This window comes from Dromiciops gliroides, chromosome 1, assembly GCF_019393635.1.
Source record: "Dromiciops gliroides isolate mDroGli1 chromosome 1, mDroGli1.pri, whole genome shotgun sequence".
In the NCBI taxonomy this organism is placed as follows: Eukaryota; Metazoa; Chordata; class Mammalia; order Microbiotheria; family Microbiotheriidae; genus Dromiciops; species Dromiciops gliroides.
The window spans coordinates 234,174,799-234,190,113 of record NC_057861.1 but is presented as its reverse complement, the minus strand read 5'-3'; the positions used below and the strand labels follow the sequence as shown (position 1 = coordinate 234,190,113).

The window sequence follows — 15,315 nt, the reverse complement described above, 5'->3', positions numbered from 1 at the left end:
GCAAAGGGCCAGGTTGAGGGCTTTATGAAAATTTACTATATTTTTTATGTTCCAGAGGGTTTTATGTACTTTGCAGAAGATGCTATGATAGATACTGAATATTATATAGAAGGCCCAGGGTATGTTCAGAGAAGTTCAGGAATGTTCAGAGAAAGAGAAACATAGTGGTCAAGAGTCAAGAGTCTTAAATTCATGACATGAGAAGATTGGTTGGAGGAACTAAGGGTATTCGGTCTGAAGACCAAAAGATTCAGGGAGAACATGTTATTTGTCTTCAAGGAAGGGCTGTCATAGAGAGGAAGGATAAGATTTGTTCTATTTGGCCAGATCTGTTTCTACCAGAGGGTAGAACAAGAAGCAATGAGTGGAAGTTGCAAAGTTAATTCTTTAGGCTTTATAGTAGGAAAAATTGCCTAATAATTAGAACTGTCAAAAATGGAATGGGATACTAAGGAAGTGTATGAGTTTCCCCTTCTTGGAGGTCTGGATGACCACTTGTCAGATATAATACAATGAAGATTTCTTTCATGTATGAGTTAGGTACAATGTTACTTGGTTCCCCCCTTCCAACTTTCAGATTCTATGATTGGTGGGGGTTTTTTGGGGGGGAGGGGGCAATGAGGGTTAAGTGACTTGCCCAGGGTCACACAGCTAGTAAGTGTCTGAGTCTGGATTTGAACTCAGGTCCTCTTGAATCCAGGATTGGTACTTTATCCACTGTGCCATCTAGCTGCCCCCAGGTTTTGTTTTATAGCCTACAATCCTACTATGACGAAGCTTCCTCATAGTACAGCTTGGAGATGACCTGAGTTCACAAAGACTGTGCCAATGAAGCAATGCTCTGATAGATACCACAGGCTGTATCAAATACAGGTCTGACAGTGGATTAAGTGTCTATTATAAGAGTAGCAAGCTAGCCAAGTTTTAAGAGGCTAACAGCCAAAATGCTGGCCACCAGATATCCATTTGGGAGGGGGGGGGCTACAAAAACTCATGAAACCATCTAGTAAGGCTTAGAAAAGTCATAATCTGCATTAGTAGTAAGAGTAGCCAACATAAAATCAAAGATCTTTTGAAATATTAAATAAGTACCTGCTGTACCATGTCTCATTTCTTATTTTACTGCTTCTGTCAACAACTGGTTAAGTTGTAATCATGAAGTTTGATTCTTTCTTCTGGACGTTTGTCCATGCATATATAGGTACTATAGGATTATTACAGGTTCTTATACTTTCTGTAGCCCCTACAGCACCTAACATAGCACCAGGGACATAGTAAATGGAAATAAATATTCACGGATGCCATGACCAATTCCAATTTCTGACCCTAGAACACTGGAAGGTTCAATGACCTGTCCAGAATCATACAGCCAGTATGGGACACTAAGGTCTTTCTGGCTTTGAAACTGGTTCTCTTTCCACTACTCCACACTACCATCACTACATTTTTGGTTATTTTCAAGTATTTGCCAATATATGGTCCAAGAAAAGATACAGGTCTTGGAAAAGCTTTGTCAATTTTTACCAATCTTTAGTTAGGTTTATGCTGTCTACAAATACATAGCTATTTGTCACATTTGGTTATTTAGGGAAGTTGAATGAGAAATCCTTAATACTGTTATTACTGAATCAATGGGGACAAACTTCTGGAAAAGAACACATGGGGGAAAAATTACTCACTTTTTCTTCATCATGATCTTCCTAAAATTAAGTTAATGAAGGATTTTCTATTATCTGTGGGCAATTCTTACATAAAAGGATTTTTGGCTATCTTAGTAGTATTTGGAAATGCATATTCATTTGACAATATTTGTAAATATTTGGGTCCTCTGCCCTGCCCCCACCAGAAATTTGCAGTGTAGAAATGCTTCCATATGCTAAAGTTGATCTCTCATTTTGCTGAGGGAGAAAAAAAGGAAATAGCTTTAATGTTTATAGAACCGTTAAACCACCATATACACAAATTTTATAATAATTCCTCAGAACTGTAGGTAAACAAATTTATCCCTTTTTTTGAGCTTTTAAAATAAATTTTTACTGATCTTTTTATTTTTAATTTCCATTGCAGCACCTTTACCTCCACTCCCACCGTCATTCTTTATTTAATAGAATAAAAAGAGATTAAAAAGCCAACTTAGCAAAACTACATATCAAAAAATCCTGACATTATATGTAATGTTTCATGCCCATCATTCTGTTCTTTTTCAAAGAAACAGGGAAGGTATCTCCTCAAATTTCTTCCATATCAACAAACTTTGTAATTATAAGTTCAAAGCATCATTTTTTGCTTTTCATTTGCATTTGAGTCATTATATATAGATTTCCTGACAGTATTTACTTCAAATTGTGTTAGTTTATATAAGTACTCATGCTTCTCTGTATTCATCATAATTTGTCATTTCTCACAGCACAGTATTCCACTACATTCCTGTACCACAATTTGTTTAGCAATTCTACAATTGGTGGGAAGCTGAGTTTGTTTCTAGTCCTTTGCTATATTTTTACATTTGGTATATAAAAATAAAGTGTATAAAATATTTTAATGTTCTTATTATATATTAGCAGCAATGGAATCTCTGCATCAATGGTATGGATATTTTAGTTACTTTTTTTTGCCTAATTCTAAACTGCTTTCTAGAATGGTTGAAACCAATTCACAGCAATACCAACAATCTAGTAATCTTTCCATTATACTACATAACCTATTAACTCACCAAAATGTTTATTAACCTACAGAATTTAGACTAGCCCCCATAAAATACATCACACCTGCCTAAAAAAGTTCAGTGCCAAGTCCTTGGATCAAAGTTCTTAATTATAATTTTGACTCTCTTGATACCTAATTATCAGATTTTATAGGACCATGCTTATTTTCTAGCTAATTTGAACAGAATCTGAAATTTCTGAAGGCCTCCCCTTAAAAACTTATTAGTATATTTTAGAAAAAAGAATGACAGTTGGAAAGCCATAGAATTTCATAGCTGGAAGGAATTTTTGAGCATTTTACAAAGTGAGGCCAGTCTGAGACAGGGAAACAAAGCTGAACTCAAGTCTTACCTCTATTCATGTCATACTGCCTCTTTCCTACTTTTAAGTATTTCTATTTATGCTATTTGATCATAATGGGACAAAATATTAAAATTTGGGTTTTTCTTCAAAAATACTATGTCTTTCCTGGAAAAAGTCAGAAATCAATAAGCTTCCTATAGAACACTTATAAGAATCTATTTTCATAGTAAAAGCATCCATCATATCCTTACCCAATAAAAATTTCTAATGCATAAGATGAAAGCAATGATTCCTAAAAACTGGTCTCCATAAAGTAGCTTTAAAACAGCAGACATGTTAAGCAAATTGCTATGTATATCAGTAGAAGATAAATCTTATTTTGAGGTTTCAAACCATCAATCCTTTCTCCCAGAACTTCCTGTCTTGTCCAAGTCCCTTCCGCTCCCCTTTAATCCTCCCACCAGACAGATTCTATGAATAACACATTACTCCATCAAGATAATCAAAAAAGCTTTCCTCTACCACCTTAATTTTTTTTTCTTAAAAGGACACAGGCTTGTCATTATTAGTGTACTGACAGACTTTTTATTTACATTACCAAATAAAATTCATACTTCAATACTTTTGCTTTGTGCTTTTTACTAGGCAAAAAAAAAAAAAAACATTGAGAAGAGAAAAGACAGAAGCAATCCTGAGTAAAGATGCATTTCACTTGAACCACCCTGATTTTTAAGGTAAGATTTTCATATACCAACAAAATGGTTTAGATTCACAACCCAAAAAAAAGCCCTACGTTTTGCATGAATGTTTTGCAAACTCATTCTACAACACGAAATTTTGTTTTCATACGAACTTTACTTAGCCTATATAACTATTTGTCTAGCATCCTAAAATTTAAATATTATCAGACTTAGCCTAAAAAGTTATATGAAAAGAAAGTTTAAAATCATTTATTCCATCATAAAGGCAGACACATTCCTATGCACTGTGTTAATTTCAATGTACCACTCTGACATTGTGTATAGAGATGTTCTCAACTGTTCCCATCCTTCCTTTCAGTTCCAATATTGCCCCCTCTCAACATTATACCAACTCTAGCTCCAGTCGTAAGTGGTCATTCCACCTAGTCCCAAAGGTAGATTTAGCCAAAAGGGTTGCAATGACAAATAGTCTGGATGGATAATCATAGTAGGAAAAAGTTTAAAAAGAGAAACATGTTAAGGTTGACTTAGGATGTTCATACACTAAAGATTCTACACTTTTAATATTAATAGCAGTATCATCTCAGAGGTATCAGTTTCCAATGACATCTCTAAGTCTGTAGCTGGACATATAGCTGGTATTCCATAAAGACATGATGACCATTCTCTCCAATGCCAAATTCAATTGAACAATACTAAGCACTTAAAACACAGAATTTAGCACACATATTTTCAGTGCCTAGCAAGAATGCAAAAAACCCCAAATATTTACTGTCCCTGAAAAGCTTACATCTTACTAGCAAATAATTATCTTTACTATATATTGGGATACTTAAATTATACAAGTTTTTCTCCTCTGAGAATGCTACAAAATGTAATAAAATGTATGTTTTCAAAATTAGGAATTTTAGCAAAAGATACTACTACTATCATTTCATTATATATAAGAAATTAGTATGTCTTTCTTCTTTACCTTTCCTGGCTTTATGTGAAACTAAAGAAAAGGAGAAAGCCTATGGTCAGAGTTTCAACATTTGGATACAGAAGGAGAGCTGGATGGGGGCAAGCACTGGAATTTACAACAGTTTGAGAAATGGAATTGTATCTCCTGGAGAATTCCACTTCTTGGCTGAGGTTGGAAAAAATCTAAGAAGCTGGCTACTAGAGTTCTGATCTCTAAACATAGCAATAGCAACACTGCTCTCCAAGTAACCACACTCCAAACTTTTTTGTTCATGCACTGCAACAATAAAAAATTTGCAAACACACATACTTCTTGTACATATATCACGAAACATATAAAAAATTAATAAAGAATGGGCTAAAGGTGAAATAGTATTTTAAAACACTTTATTAACAGTCTTTTTTAAAAACCCTAACTAAAATATTAGTAGTAGTATTTTATGGGTAAATTTTTACAGAGATATTCTATACACAAATTTTTAGTAAGAACAGTATGATTAAATGTTTATGATTTTTTAAAAATCTTGGTTAAATACTTTGTGAAGTAGAGATTCAAAGGTTTGATTCTAAGTTTAGTTTGTCTGCACACGTTTTGAGTTTTTTTTTTTAGTGAGGCAATTGGGGTTAAGTGACTTGCCCAGGGTCACACAGCTAGTAAGTGTTAAATGTCTAAACCAGATTTGAACTCAGGTCCTCCTGAATCCAGGGCTGGTGCTCTATCCACTGCGCCACCTAGCTGCCCAGGCATACTAGTTTTTAATGGATGCCAGTTTATAAAATGTGTTCATTCACTAGGATTATAAATCTAAAAGCTATATCAACAAGTTTCAAAAAACACCTAATAAAGATATGTAGCTCCAGATTTTAAGAAATCATTGGCTGCACTCACTAAACCAGGATACTCATTTTTTAATCTTATCCATTAATCATGCAAAGGTCTGCTTCAATTCTGCTGGTGTATTACCCCCGTCTTCAGAAGTCCATCAGTTATAGTACTTGCAGACTACAATTGAAAGGTGTATTTTTACATTTTTAGCAAATGGGTTCAAAAGCCACTTAAACTGTTCACCTGGAAGATTTCTGTACAGATTAGAAAGTTACATTTTTTAAAAAGTATATAGATGGGGGGGAGGGGCAGCACCTGTGACTTCTATTTGGGGAGCTTCTGATAAGGAACTTGCAATGCTGATAGTATCCTTCTTTACAATTTATAGTCTTAGAGAATAGGTGGAAACACTGAAAGGCTGGTTAAAAGACTGATCCGGGCAGCTAAGTGGTGCAGTGGTTAGAGCACTGGCCTTGGCATCAGGAGGACCTGAGTTCAAATCTGGCCTCAGACACTTAACACTTACTAGCTGAATGACCCTTGGCAAATCACTTAATCCCAATTGCCTCACCAAAAAAAGACTAATCCAAGGTCACACAGCCAGTCTATGTTAGAGATGGAACTTGAACTAAAACTTTCCTGATTCACTGGCCAATTCAAGAGTGAAGATATGAATTTTTATTGGTGACATTAAAAGTTTAGCTTTTAAATATTTTGACATTTTTGACTGATTTCTTGCCAGATTTGAACAGTTTTACCTCATTTGTATTATCCTCAATCCACAGTTTCTTTGCAGATATCTTTTTTAAGCCCTGAATTCATTTTTTCAGGATTAAGTATCTTAAAACTAACATAATCCGGGGCATCTTAGGTGGCGCAGTGGATAGAGCACTGGCCTTGGATTCAGGAGTACCTGAGTTCAAATCCAGCCTCAGACACTTAACACTTACTAGCTGTGTGACCTTGGGCAAGTCACTTAACCCCAATTGCCTCACTAAAAAAAAAAAAACAAACCTAACATAATCCACAAATCCCCTTAACTGGGCACATGTAAACTGTAATACATTACAGTACTGAAAGAGATTAATAAAGGAGTGAAAAGACCAGTATGAATCTATATACTAAAAATTAGTAAAGCTTATATAGATTTTTATGATGCACCCCACCAGATTCCAGAGACCACTGGTCTTCATAAAGGAAACCTAAAACCTGATCATTTTGGTAAGAGAAGAAAGTATTCTCAAGAAGGGGAGGCAGAAAAGAGATCATAAAAAAGGGAAAAGGACCCACATGTACAAAAATATTTATGGCTGCTCTTTTTGTGGTGGCAAGGAATTGGAAATTGAGGGGATGCCCATCAATTGGGGAATGGCTGAACAAGTTGTGGTATATGAAATGCAATGGAATACTATTGTGCTGTAAGAAACGATGAGCAGGCAGATTTCAGAGAAACCTGGAAGGACTTACATGAACTGATGCTGAATGAGATGAGCAGAACCAGAAGACTGTACACAGTATCAACAACACTGTGTGTTGATCAACTGTGATAGACTTGACTCTTCTCAGCAATACAATGGTCCAAGATAATTCCAAAGGACTCATGATGGAAAATGTTTTCCAAATCCAGAAAAAAAGAACTGTGGAATCTAGATGCAGATCGAACCATACTATTTGTATTGGGGTTTTTTTTTTGTTGTTTTTCTTTTTTGAGGTTTTTCCTTTTTGCTCTGATTCTTCTTTCACAGAATGACTAATGTAGAAATGTTTAATGTGATTGTACATATATAACCTATATCGGATTACTTTCTGTCTTGGGGAAGGTGGAGAGAGAGAGGAGAGTGGGAGAAAGATTTGGAACTAGAAATTTTATTTAAAAAACTATCTCTAAATGTAACTGGAAAATAATAAAATATTTATATTTTTTAAAAAAGGAAGGGGAGGCAGAAAATAAAGAAGTTACAGCCTCAAATCTAGAAGCATACATCTAACTAAAAAGGAATAAGGAATTTGAGTAGGGGATAGAGATGGAGGGGGATGGAAGGGGAAAGAGTTTTAGGAATGGTCCCTGAGTCATTTAAGGTAAGTCATTTAACTCCTAAGCCTCAGAACTCAACTTTTACCTCACATGCTTCCTATAAGCACCTATCTTACCCCTGTAATATATAGCATCACACCATTTATACACCCAACCTCAAGCCAGGATATGCTGCCAACAAATTCATAGCTCCTAAAAATGTCTCTGTTGTCTGTTGTCAAAGACATATAAAGAATTGATACAAATATATGAGAACAATAGCTACTTCCAAAAAAAAATGGCCAAAAGATATGAAGACAATTCTCAAAAGAAAGTTACAAGTTATTGCCCCAAATCATTAATAAGAGAAATGCAAATAAATATGACCTTGAGGTTCTACACCTTGTACCCCCAGGCTAGGTAAAAATAACAAAAGAAAAGGGCAACAGCTGCAAGGACCTGTGAATTGGTCCAACGATTCTAGAAAGTAATTTGGTAACTATACCAAAAAAGTAACTAAGTTATGGATGCCCTTTGACCCAATGATACCACCATAAGGCATATACCTCAAAAAATCAAATAGAGGGTTTTTATTTGTGGGGGGGAACCTTACATGCACAAAAATACTTGGAGCAGCAACATTTTTTATGTTAGCAAAGTCCTGGAAACAAAAGTCGATGCCCATTAACTGGGAAATGGATGAGTAAGTTATGGTAAATGAATGTAATGAAATATTATGGCTCTGTTTAAAAAAGGGGAAAAATGGATTCAGAGAAACATGGGAAGGCTTGTATGCAAAGCAAAATGAAGAAAACCAGAAGATCCATGATTATAAATTTAATATATGCTTTAAAAAGACTTCATATCAAAAGTTCAGTTTTAGACAATCCTTTTTTTGCTCTTTGTATAGATGTTCATGTTTGTTGAGTTCATAATAAAAAAAATCTATTTTTCAGAAAAAAAATGTGAACTCCCAAAGCAGCAGCACTGACCTTGTAACCAAAGATTTTTTGGCAAACGAAAATTAAATCAATACTCGTTATTCCCTTTTCCTTTCTGCTAGTTTTAAAACTCCTCTGGCTAAATCTCCCTCTGAACCGTATCAGAAGGTAGATAATGTCAGTCACCCAGCAGCTGCAGCCTGCATCCAGGGCCTCCAACCCTAGAGCAGCTGAGAGGGAGAAAATGGGTAAATAATATATACTTGGAAATTGATACACGCTGCAAAAATGACATAAACAAATTAACAGAAAGACAAAGACTTTTAAAAAAAACTTTCTGAAGAGGAAAAAAATAGGGAAGGGATGGAAGCATAGGACTCAGCCCCTCAAATCCAAGTGGATCCATACACAGATGAGAGGCAAATGGCACTATGGACAATAGAATTCTACAGCTCAACTTCAATTTATTTACAAAGCCGAAATTATTACACAATATTTTCTTCTATTTATAAATTCTGTAAACTCAAAATTTCAATCTACACTGCAATGTAGGCTTCCAGCAATGCTGAAAAACAACATTTATTAAACATTCCAAGGAAAATGGTGCTGTGCACTATACAAAGGAAATAAAATATATATGGACCCTCCATGCTAAGAGGGACAAACACATTACAATGAGGGGGGAAAGCACTAGGTATAAACACATAATTTGGTTATTTTGAAGATTTGAAATATGTTCAAATTATGAATACTTTAATATGTTCAAGTGTGAATTGATATGAAAACAATGAAGTCATTTATGTAAATTTAGTGGACTACACTCGATTAAGTAAACCATTTGCTTACATTTCTATTATGTAAGTAGTCACTTAAAGCCACAAACATATTAAACCCTTTCACATAAAATGATTTTAAGTTCCCAAGACATGAGAATTTTGACAACCACACACACATACACCAGCCTTTTATGCTAGGAATTAAGAAAAGTATGTCACATATTTATATAAGTAAAATGAGATAAGTTTCTCAGAAGTAGCTTTGTATATTCATAGCCAAATGCAACTTTTCCCAAACATTTTTGGAGTTGTAGCACTCTAAAATTATGTTTGCTTTTGTGATACAACTCAGTGTTCTAAAAATTAGTATATGAGACCTATGTTGATATACACACAAACATTTAAATTTAGGACTAAATGGAACAGATAATGGTTATACTTGGCTTTTATGAAAAGCAAAACGGCTGTTAAAAACAGAAAAATGGAAAAAGGAAAATTCCATAGTCTGATAGTATAAACATCAAGAAAAATCTAATTTAAAAATGACATGCTGTGAAAATTTAAGTATAATTTGAAACTATGGACAGGATATTATTCATTTAACAAATACTGACTGAATACCTACTATGTAATAAGGTATTGTGATGGCTTTCAATGTGGGGATACAAAAATGAATAAGACAATAAAATGTTATCTCTTTTCTCAAATATGTGTTGTAGAGGCACATATACATTAATTTGCAGAAAGCCAACCATCTGGGTTAGGTAACTTCTTGAGGAGGATTGGGTGTTATCAGACAAAATTTTGAGAACTTGATAGTACCTTCATGAGAAGGACACTAGATTTGGAATCAGAGGATCTGATCTGGGATCAAATCCTGACTCTTCCCCCTCACTTCTATAGTTTGACATTGCGAAGTTTCCTTCTTTGTAAAATGGGATTGTCAGGAAAGTTGAACTAGATGATCTAAGCAGCTTTAAGTCTATAAGGAAGAATTCTACTTTTAAGAAAAATATTAGATTTGAAAAATCTCCAATTTTATTTGCATGTTTCATATGTGTGCATATACATATATACAGATTGTCGTTCTATTGCACAGAAAAGGAAATACTTTTTCCCTCACCACTAGGAGTACCAACATGTGAATAAATCACTTAGATGCCAGCATGAGTTCTAAATTAACTTTTTATATTATGCAATAAATCATGCACATTAATGAAATATCACTGCTTAAAAATTACCCCAATTTTGAAAAGACTAAACAACCAAATCTTTGTTTCCATGAGATGTGAATGTTGCAGTTAAAACAGACTAGTGTTAAATTATTTCAGCATGAATTCTTTCAATATTACAGATATGCCAGAGACTTAATTGCATTACGATGTTCATTCTGCTTTATAACTAACAAATTCCTTTCACTCTTACCAGTATATATTTCTGCCGTAAGACAAATTCCACCTATCCCCAAAAGAGAAGCTAACGCTGTAATTTCACTTCAGGAATTGTCTACTGTTGAGTAGAAAGGAGTCAATTTGTGGTTTATGAAGTCAGCAAAAAACACTGTGCAAAATTAAAGCTGTGTTATAACATCATGCTAACTGTGGCCAGAAACCCACTTTTGTTATAAGTCCAACTTCTTTCTTTCCCGGGGGAGAGGGGGGGAAGTGGGCTAAAATGTCACAGGTATAGATTCAATCCAAAGACAAATTTTTTCCAGGTTGTTTTTGGTAAAATCAAACTTGAATCCCTTTGAAAAACCACGGGAAGGCTTCTCTAATAGTCAAAAATTAAAATCCAAGAAACTTCAAAAATATTTCCTTTTTTTGAATCTTTAATATGACAGGTGTCTTAACTTTCTTTACAAATCTTAGCATATGACTATTACTTTTGATCCAGGTAACATTCCTAATACCAGTCTAAAATAATTCTTTTGTTCCACTTTAGTGAAAATCCATTTAGAGAGATGCCTGCAATCATATGCAAACATTTCACACATAAATGCCTACAGAAATATCAGTATTGCTGCCATAATACACCAGTGTCTATAGCTATACAAGCATCCATTCAACGAACATTAAATCTCTATTTATTATAGTAAATGAACCGGGCTGTGCATTAAGTGAGACAGATGAAGAATACGGGTCCGGTCCCTGCTGCCTTAATGTATGAACCCAAACCATGGCATTCAGCCAAAGCGATGCACATAGCATAAATGGAATTACATTTATGGTTAGAACTCTACCTTATTTCCTGAATTCATTAACTGAAAAATAGTGTTCAGGAGGGTTTTTTTACATTAATTATTCGTAAAGATCATTCAAACAAGAACCAATCTGTGCTGTGTTTTGATCCCTATACGACCAAAACAGCCAAAACATAAAAGGGCCACAACTTAAAAAGAAAGAAAGAAAACAGCACACATGATCTTCGAATATCGTCTTAAAACATCACAGCCCCCATTCCCATAAAGCACACCCTGGATACAATGAACAGAAAGAAAAGAAAACATGCTAAGTTTTCAACTGCCCATGGGAACTGAGAACGTAACAGCCAACAGTAAGTGGAGTGGTCACAACACCGTGCAAACTGGTTCCCGAACGACAACCCCCAGCCCAAAACAAAGAAAAACTTTTGCATGTTGCGGTTTTCAATCAACCCCAGTAAAGGGGGAGGCTCGCCCCAAGCCCAGCGCAGTTGTCACCAGGCATCAGTCAACAGACAGGTCCCCGATCGCAGGCAGGAGCGGGGCTTCCCTCCTGGCCGGCTCCGACCGCGTCTGGGAAGGGGGCGCCTAGTCAAAGCCCTCCCCTCCTCGCCAGGTTGGCAGCACGGGGCACCCACGAGGTCTAAAGGGTTACACCACACCGAGGGCATTAACTGCAGGAGCCGAGCCTCTCCGCCCGGACCCGGCGGGCGCCGGGGAGGGAGGGGGACCCGGTCTACCTGGAAGGAAGCGAGACACACCCGCTGGGGGAGGGGAGAGCGGCGGGGGAGCGGCCAGCGCGCAGCACGGCCCCTCCCCCCTAGCCCGGACCCGGGAAGGGGCACTACTAGGAGAGAAGTTTCTCCCCAACTTCCCAACACGAAGCCCAAAGCGAGGAGGGGGGCGCTTACAGGGGGAGAGGGAAGGAGGCGGCCTCCGAGGGCTGCCGGGGCCTAGCGCTCTCGGGGCTCGGGCGACTTCTCTCCCGGGGAGCGGGGAGGGGGGCCCTACCGGGTCCTTACCTGCTCTCGGCCCGCTCACATGAGTGTTGGCTGCGGCGGCGGCAGCTTCGGCTGGAAGGCGGAGGGGAGGGAAAGCCGAGGTGGAGGCGACAGCCGCGGGATCCGGGCGGGCAGCGGGACCTCCCTCTCCCTCCGCCGCCCTCACCGCCTCCTCCACCTCCGTGAGCGCCTGTCGGCGGCAGCAATAACCAGCCCTAGACTCTTTACTTCACGGAGGAGGGAATTCCCGGGCTCCCCCCACCCCTGGCCCTCACTCTCCACCTCTTCTCTCCTCCCCTCAACCACCCGCCCTCTCCCTCGGCTCCGCCTCTCTTACTCTCCTCCCGCCCCTCCTCCTCCTCCTCCTTCTCTTCGGCCGTTGCGGCTACCTGCGCGCGCGAGGGAGGGATCGAGCCCCGAGGACACCGGAACTCGCGCCTCCCCACCCTGCTCTCCTACCCCCCACCTTCCGGCCCCCAGCAGCGGCGCGGGGACACTCCCCCCCACTCGTGCCCTCTTGGCGGCCGGGGTCACGCGCCTCTCGCTTCCCTTCCCAAGGGTGGGGGCACTTGGGCAGCCCCACCCTGTAATCCTCCGGGCTCGGCCTCGGCCAAAACCGTGTCACACATCCCGATCAAACATGGCGGCGGGGTCCGGGGAGGATTCGGGGTGGGGGGTGGGGGGCTCTGAATAGGGAGCCCGAGTAAAGGAGGTGCCTCTCTAGGTTCCCCCCCCACACACACTTTCCCCGCCCCCTACTCGCGCACCCATAGACGGACCTAGCTACTTAAGCAGCTGCTTGGAAATAAATGAGACGAACTGATTTAGCCCCTCCCTCGCCCTCGTCGGGCCGTTCGTGGTTCTTCGGGGCCCGAAGCTTTACGTTGCGGCGGGGTGGGTGGGGGGAGTTTGTTTATTGAAGTCAACGCATCCAGAACATCCTGCGCTTCAGCCCAAAGCTTTTCCATCCTTTGTCCGCGAGACTAAAATTCTCAGCCCAGCCGGATGAGGCAGATGGGCGTTATCGTCCGCGTCCTCAGCCAACGCTTCCCTCGAGCCCGTCCGCCCCCGCCCCGCAGCACGCAGACCAGTCCAGAGAAAACGCCTCAGTCCGCCCCTCTCCCACCTCGGCCTTCGCCGGGGTCTCGCGCGAGCGCGAGGCTCGCTCGGTGGCGAGTCCGCGCGCCGCCTCCCCGGGAAGTTCCAAATTCCTTCCTGGCGCTCCCGGGAAGAACAGGCTCCTGGGGGTGTCCCGAGTCACCCCGAGGTCATCCAAGGTTAGAGTAGGGATCGAAGGACTTTGCGCTGGAATGGGCCTGAGCAGGGGTCTAGCCCCACCCCAGTGGCATGTTTCATAGTCGAAGGGTGCAGGGGCTTGAGCCCAAGGTCACTCGATTCTCCACTTACTTCCTCGGCTCCTAATCGCTTTCGTAGCCCGGAGAAATTGGGTTAGAAACTAAGAAGAGAGCTGAGTTCGAGTGTCGTCGTAGGCATTTACTATAATAATGACCTTGGTCGAGTCATTGAAACGCTCTTGCCTCAGTGTCCTCCTCTAGAGAACGAGGGAAATGAATTCGTTAAACTCTAGGACAGGAACTCGGAGTTTGCGAACTTGTTTTAAAATGTGTGTGTTTTAAAACTATTTCAAAATAGTTTCTTTTGTAATTCTATGTATTTTATGCATTCGAAAATATTATTCTGAAAAAGGATTCATAAGGTTTCTCCAGACTGCCAAAGTGGTCGGTGATACACAAAGAAGGTTAAGAACCCCTGCTGGGTCTCTTCCAGCTCCGACCTTCTATGAATATTGTGTCTTGTTCTGGTGAAATTACGCCAGTCCTCTCAGGCTTTCGGATTGACTTCCTCTTTGTATTTCCTCTTGGACGGAGTTATCAAGAACCATGTGGGATTGCTGGTTTCCTTTGTGTGTGCTGGTTAAAAGTGAAGTTAAGAATGTTCAGTAACTGTACTAAATATCCAGTTGTATTCATGACTGTATTCTAGGAACTTGGAAAGAAAACTCAGATTGAAAAAGAAATCAGTTCAACTGATTTATAAAATGGATTAGATGTTAGGCATACACACACAGAAACAGGAAATGAGCAAGACAAGCTTTTCCCCTTCAAACACTAAAAATAGAACACCTGTATTATCTTATACATTTACGACTTAAAGCTTCTACCCACCCCCTTTTCACTTTTATTTGTGTTAATATCTAATTTTTAGCTTTCCTTTATGTTATGGACCTGGTTACCTCATTTGAATGGCCTATTTCCCCAGTAACATTTAAAAGATAGTATTGGTCCAATTGGAAGATAGTATTGGTCCAATTGGACATTATTTGTCTTAGAAGGTAAGTCAAAAAAGCCACTGCTCTCTCATGGAATTTACATTATAATTGGACCAGAGCAGAAAAGTCATGTGTAGGAAAGCATAATTTTGTTTTTGTTAATGGAAATCTCTCCTTTGCATCTTAAGGCTTAAAAATTATTCTTAAGTGTAGTAATTTGAAATAATATTTTCCAAATATAACAGGGTGTTGGGAAATGGAGAACTTGGGAGTTCCAAAAAAAGTCAAAGACCTAGCCTTCTTTTTTGTCAACACTGTTGTCTCTTCCGGCTTCTTTTACCCTCACCCTTGCACCTTAATCCTTTTCCCCTTGCTTGTTTCTTCACCCTGTATGGTATTCTAACTATAAGTAGAAAATATAGGTCAAATCCTACTACAACAAATGTAATAAAATACGAATACATTTTTTTCAAGCCTCAACAAAGAGTTCCTTTATTTTCATAAATATTCAATACAGAGAGGGAACATGGCATAGTGAATAGCTCTGGTTAGCAAGGGAAGCCAGGTCCTCCTGTCCTAGGTTTACATTCTG

At 39.1% G+C, this 15,315-nt stretch overlaps 1 protein-coding gene across 3 annotated transcripts in view; it reads right to left on the bottom strand.

The window, feature by feature from the left end:
• Positions 1 to 13,519, bottom strand: part of YES1 (YES proto-oncogene 1, Src family tyrosine kinase) — a 91,043-nt gene extending 77,524 nt beyond the window's left edge. The window contains exon 1 of one of the 3 annotated variants that reach the window (XM_043971713.1): positions 13,213 to 13,519. The gene's annotated coding sequence lies outside the window, so the exon portion shown is untranslated. Of the gene's footprint in view, positions 1 to 12,454; positions 12,744 to 13,212 lie in introns of those variants that run through there. The other 2 variants (XM_043971706.1, XM_043971722.1) reach the window with 2 other exon arrangements.
• Between the last annotated feature and the right edge of the window lie 1,796 nt (positions 13,520 to 15,315).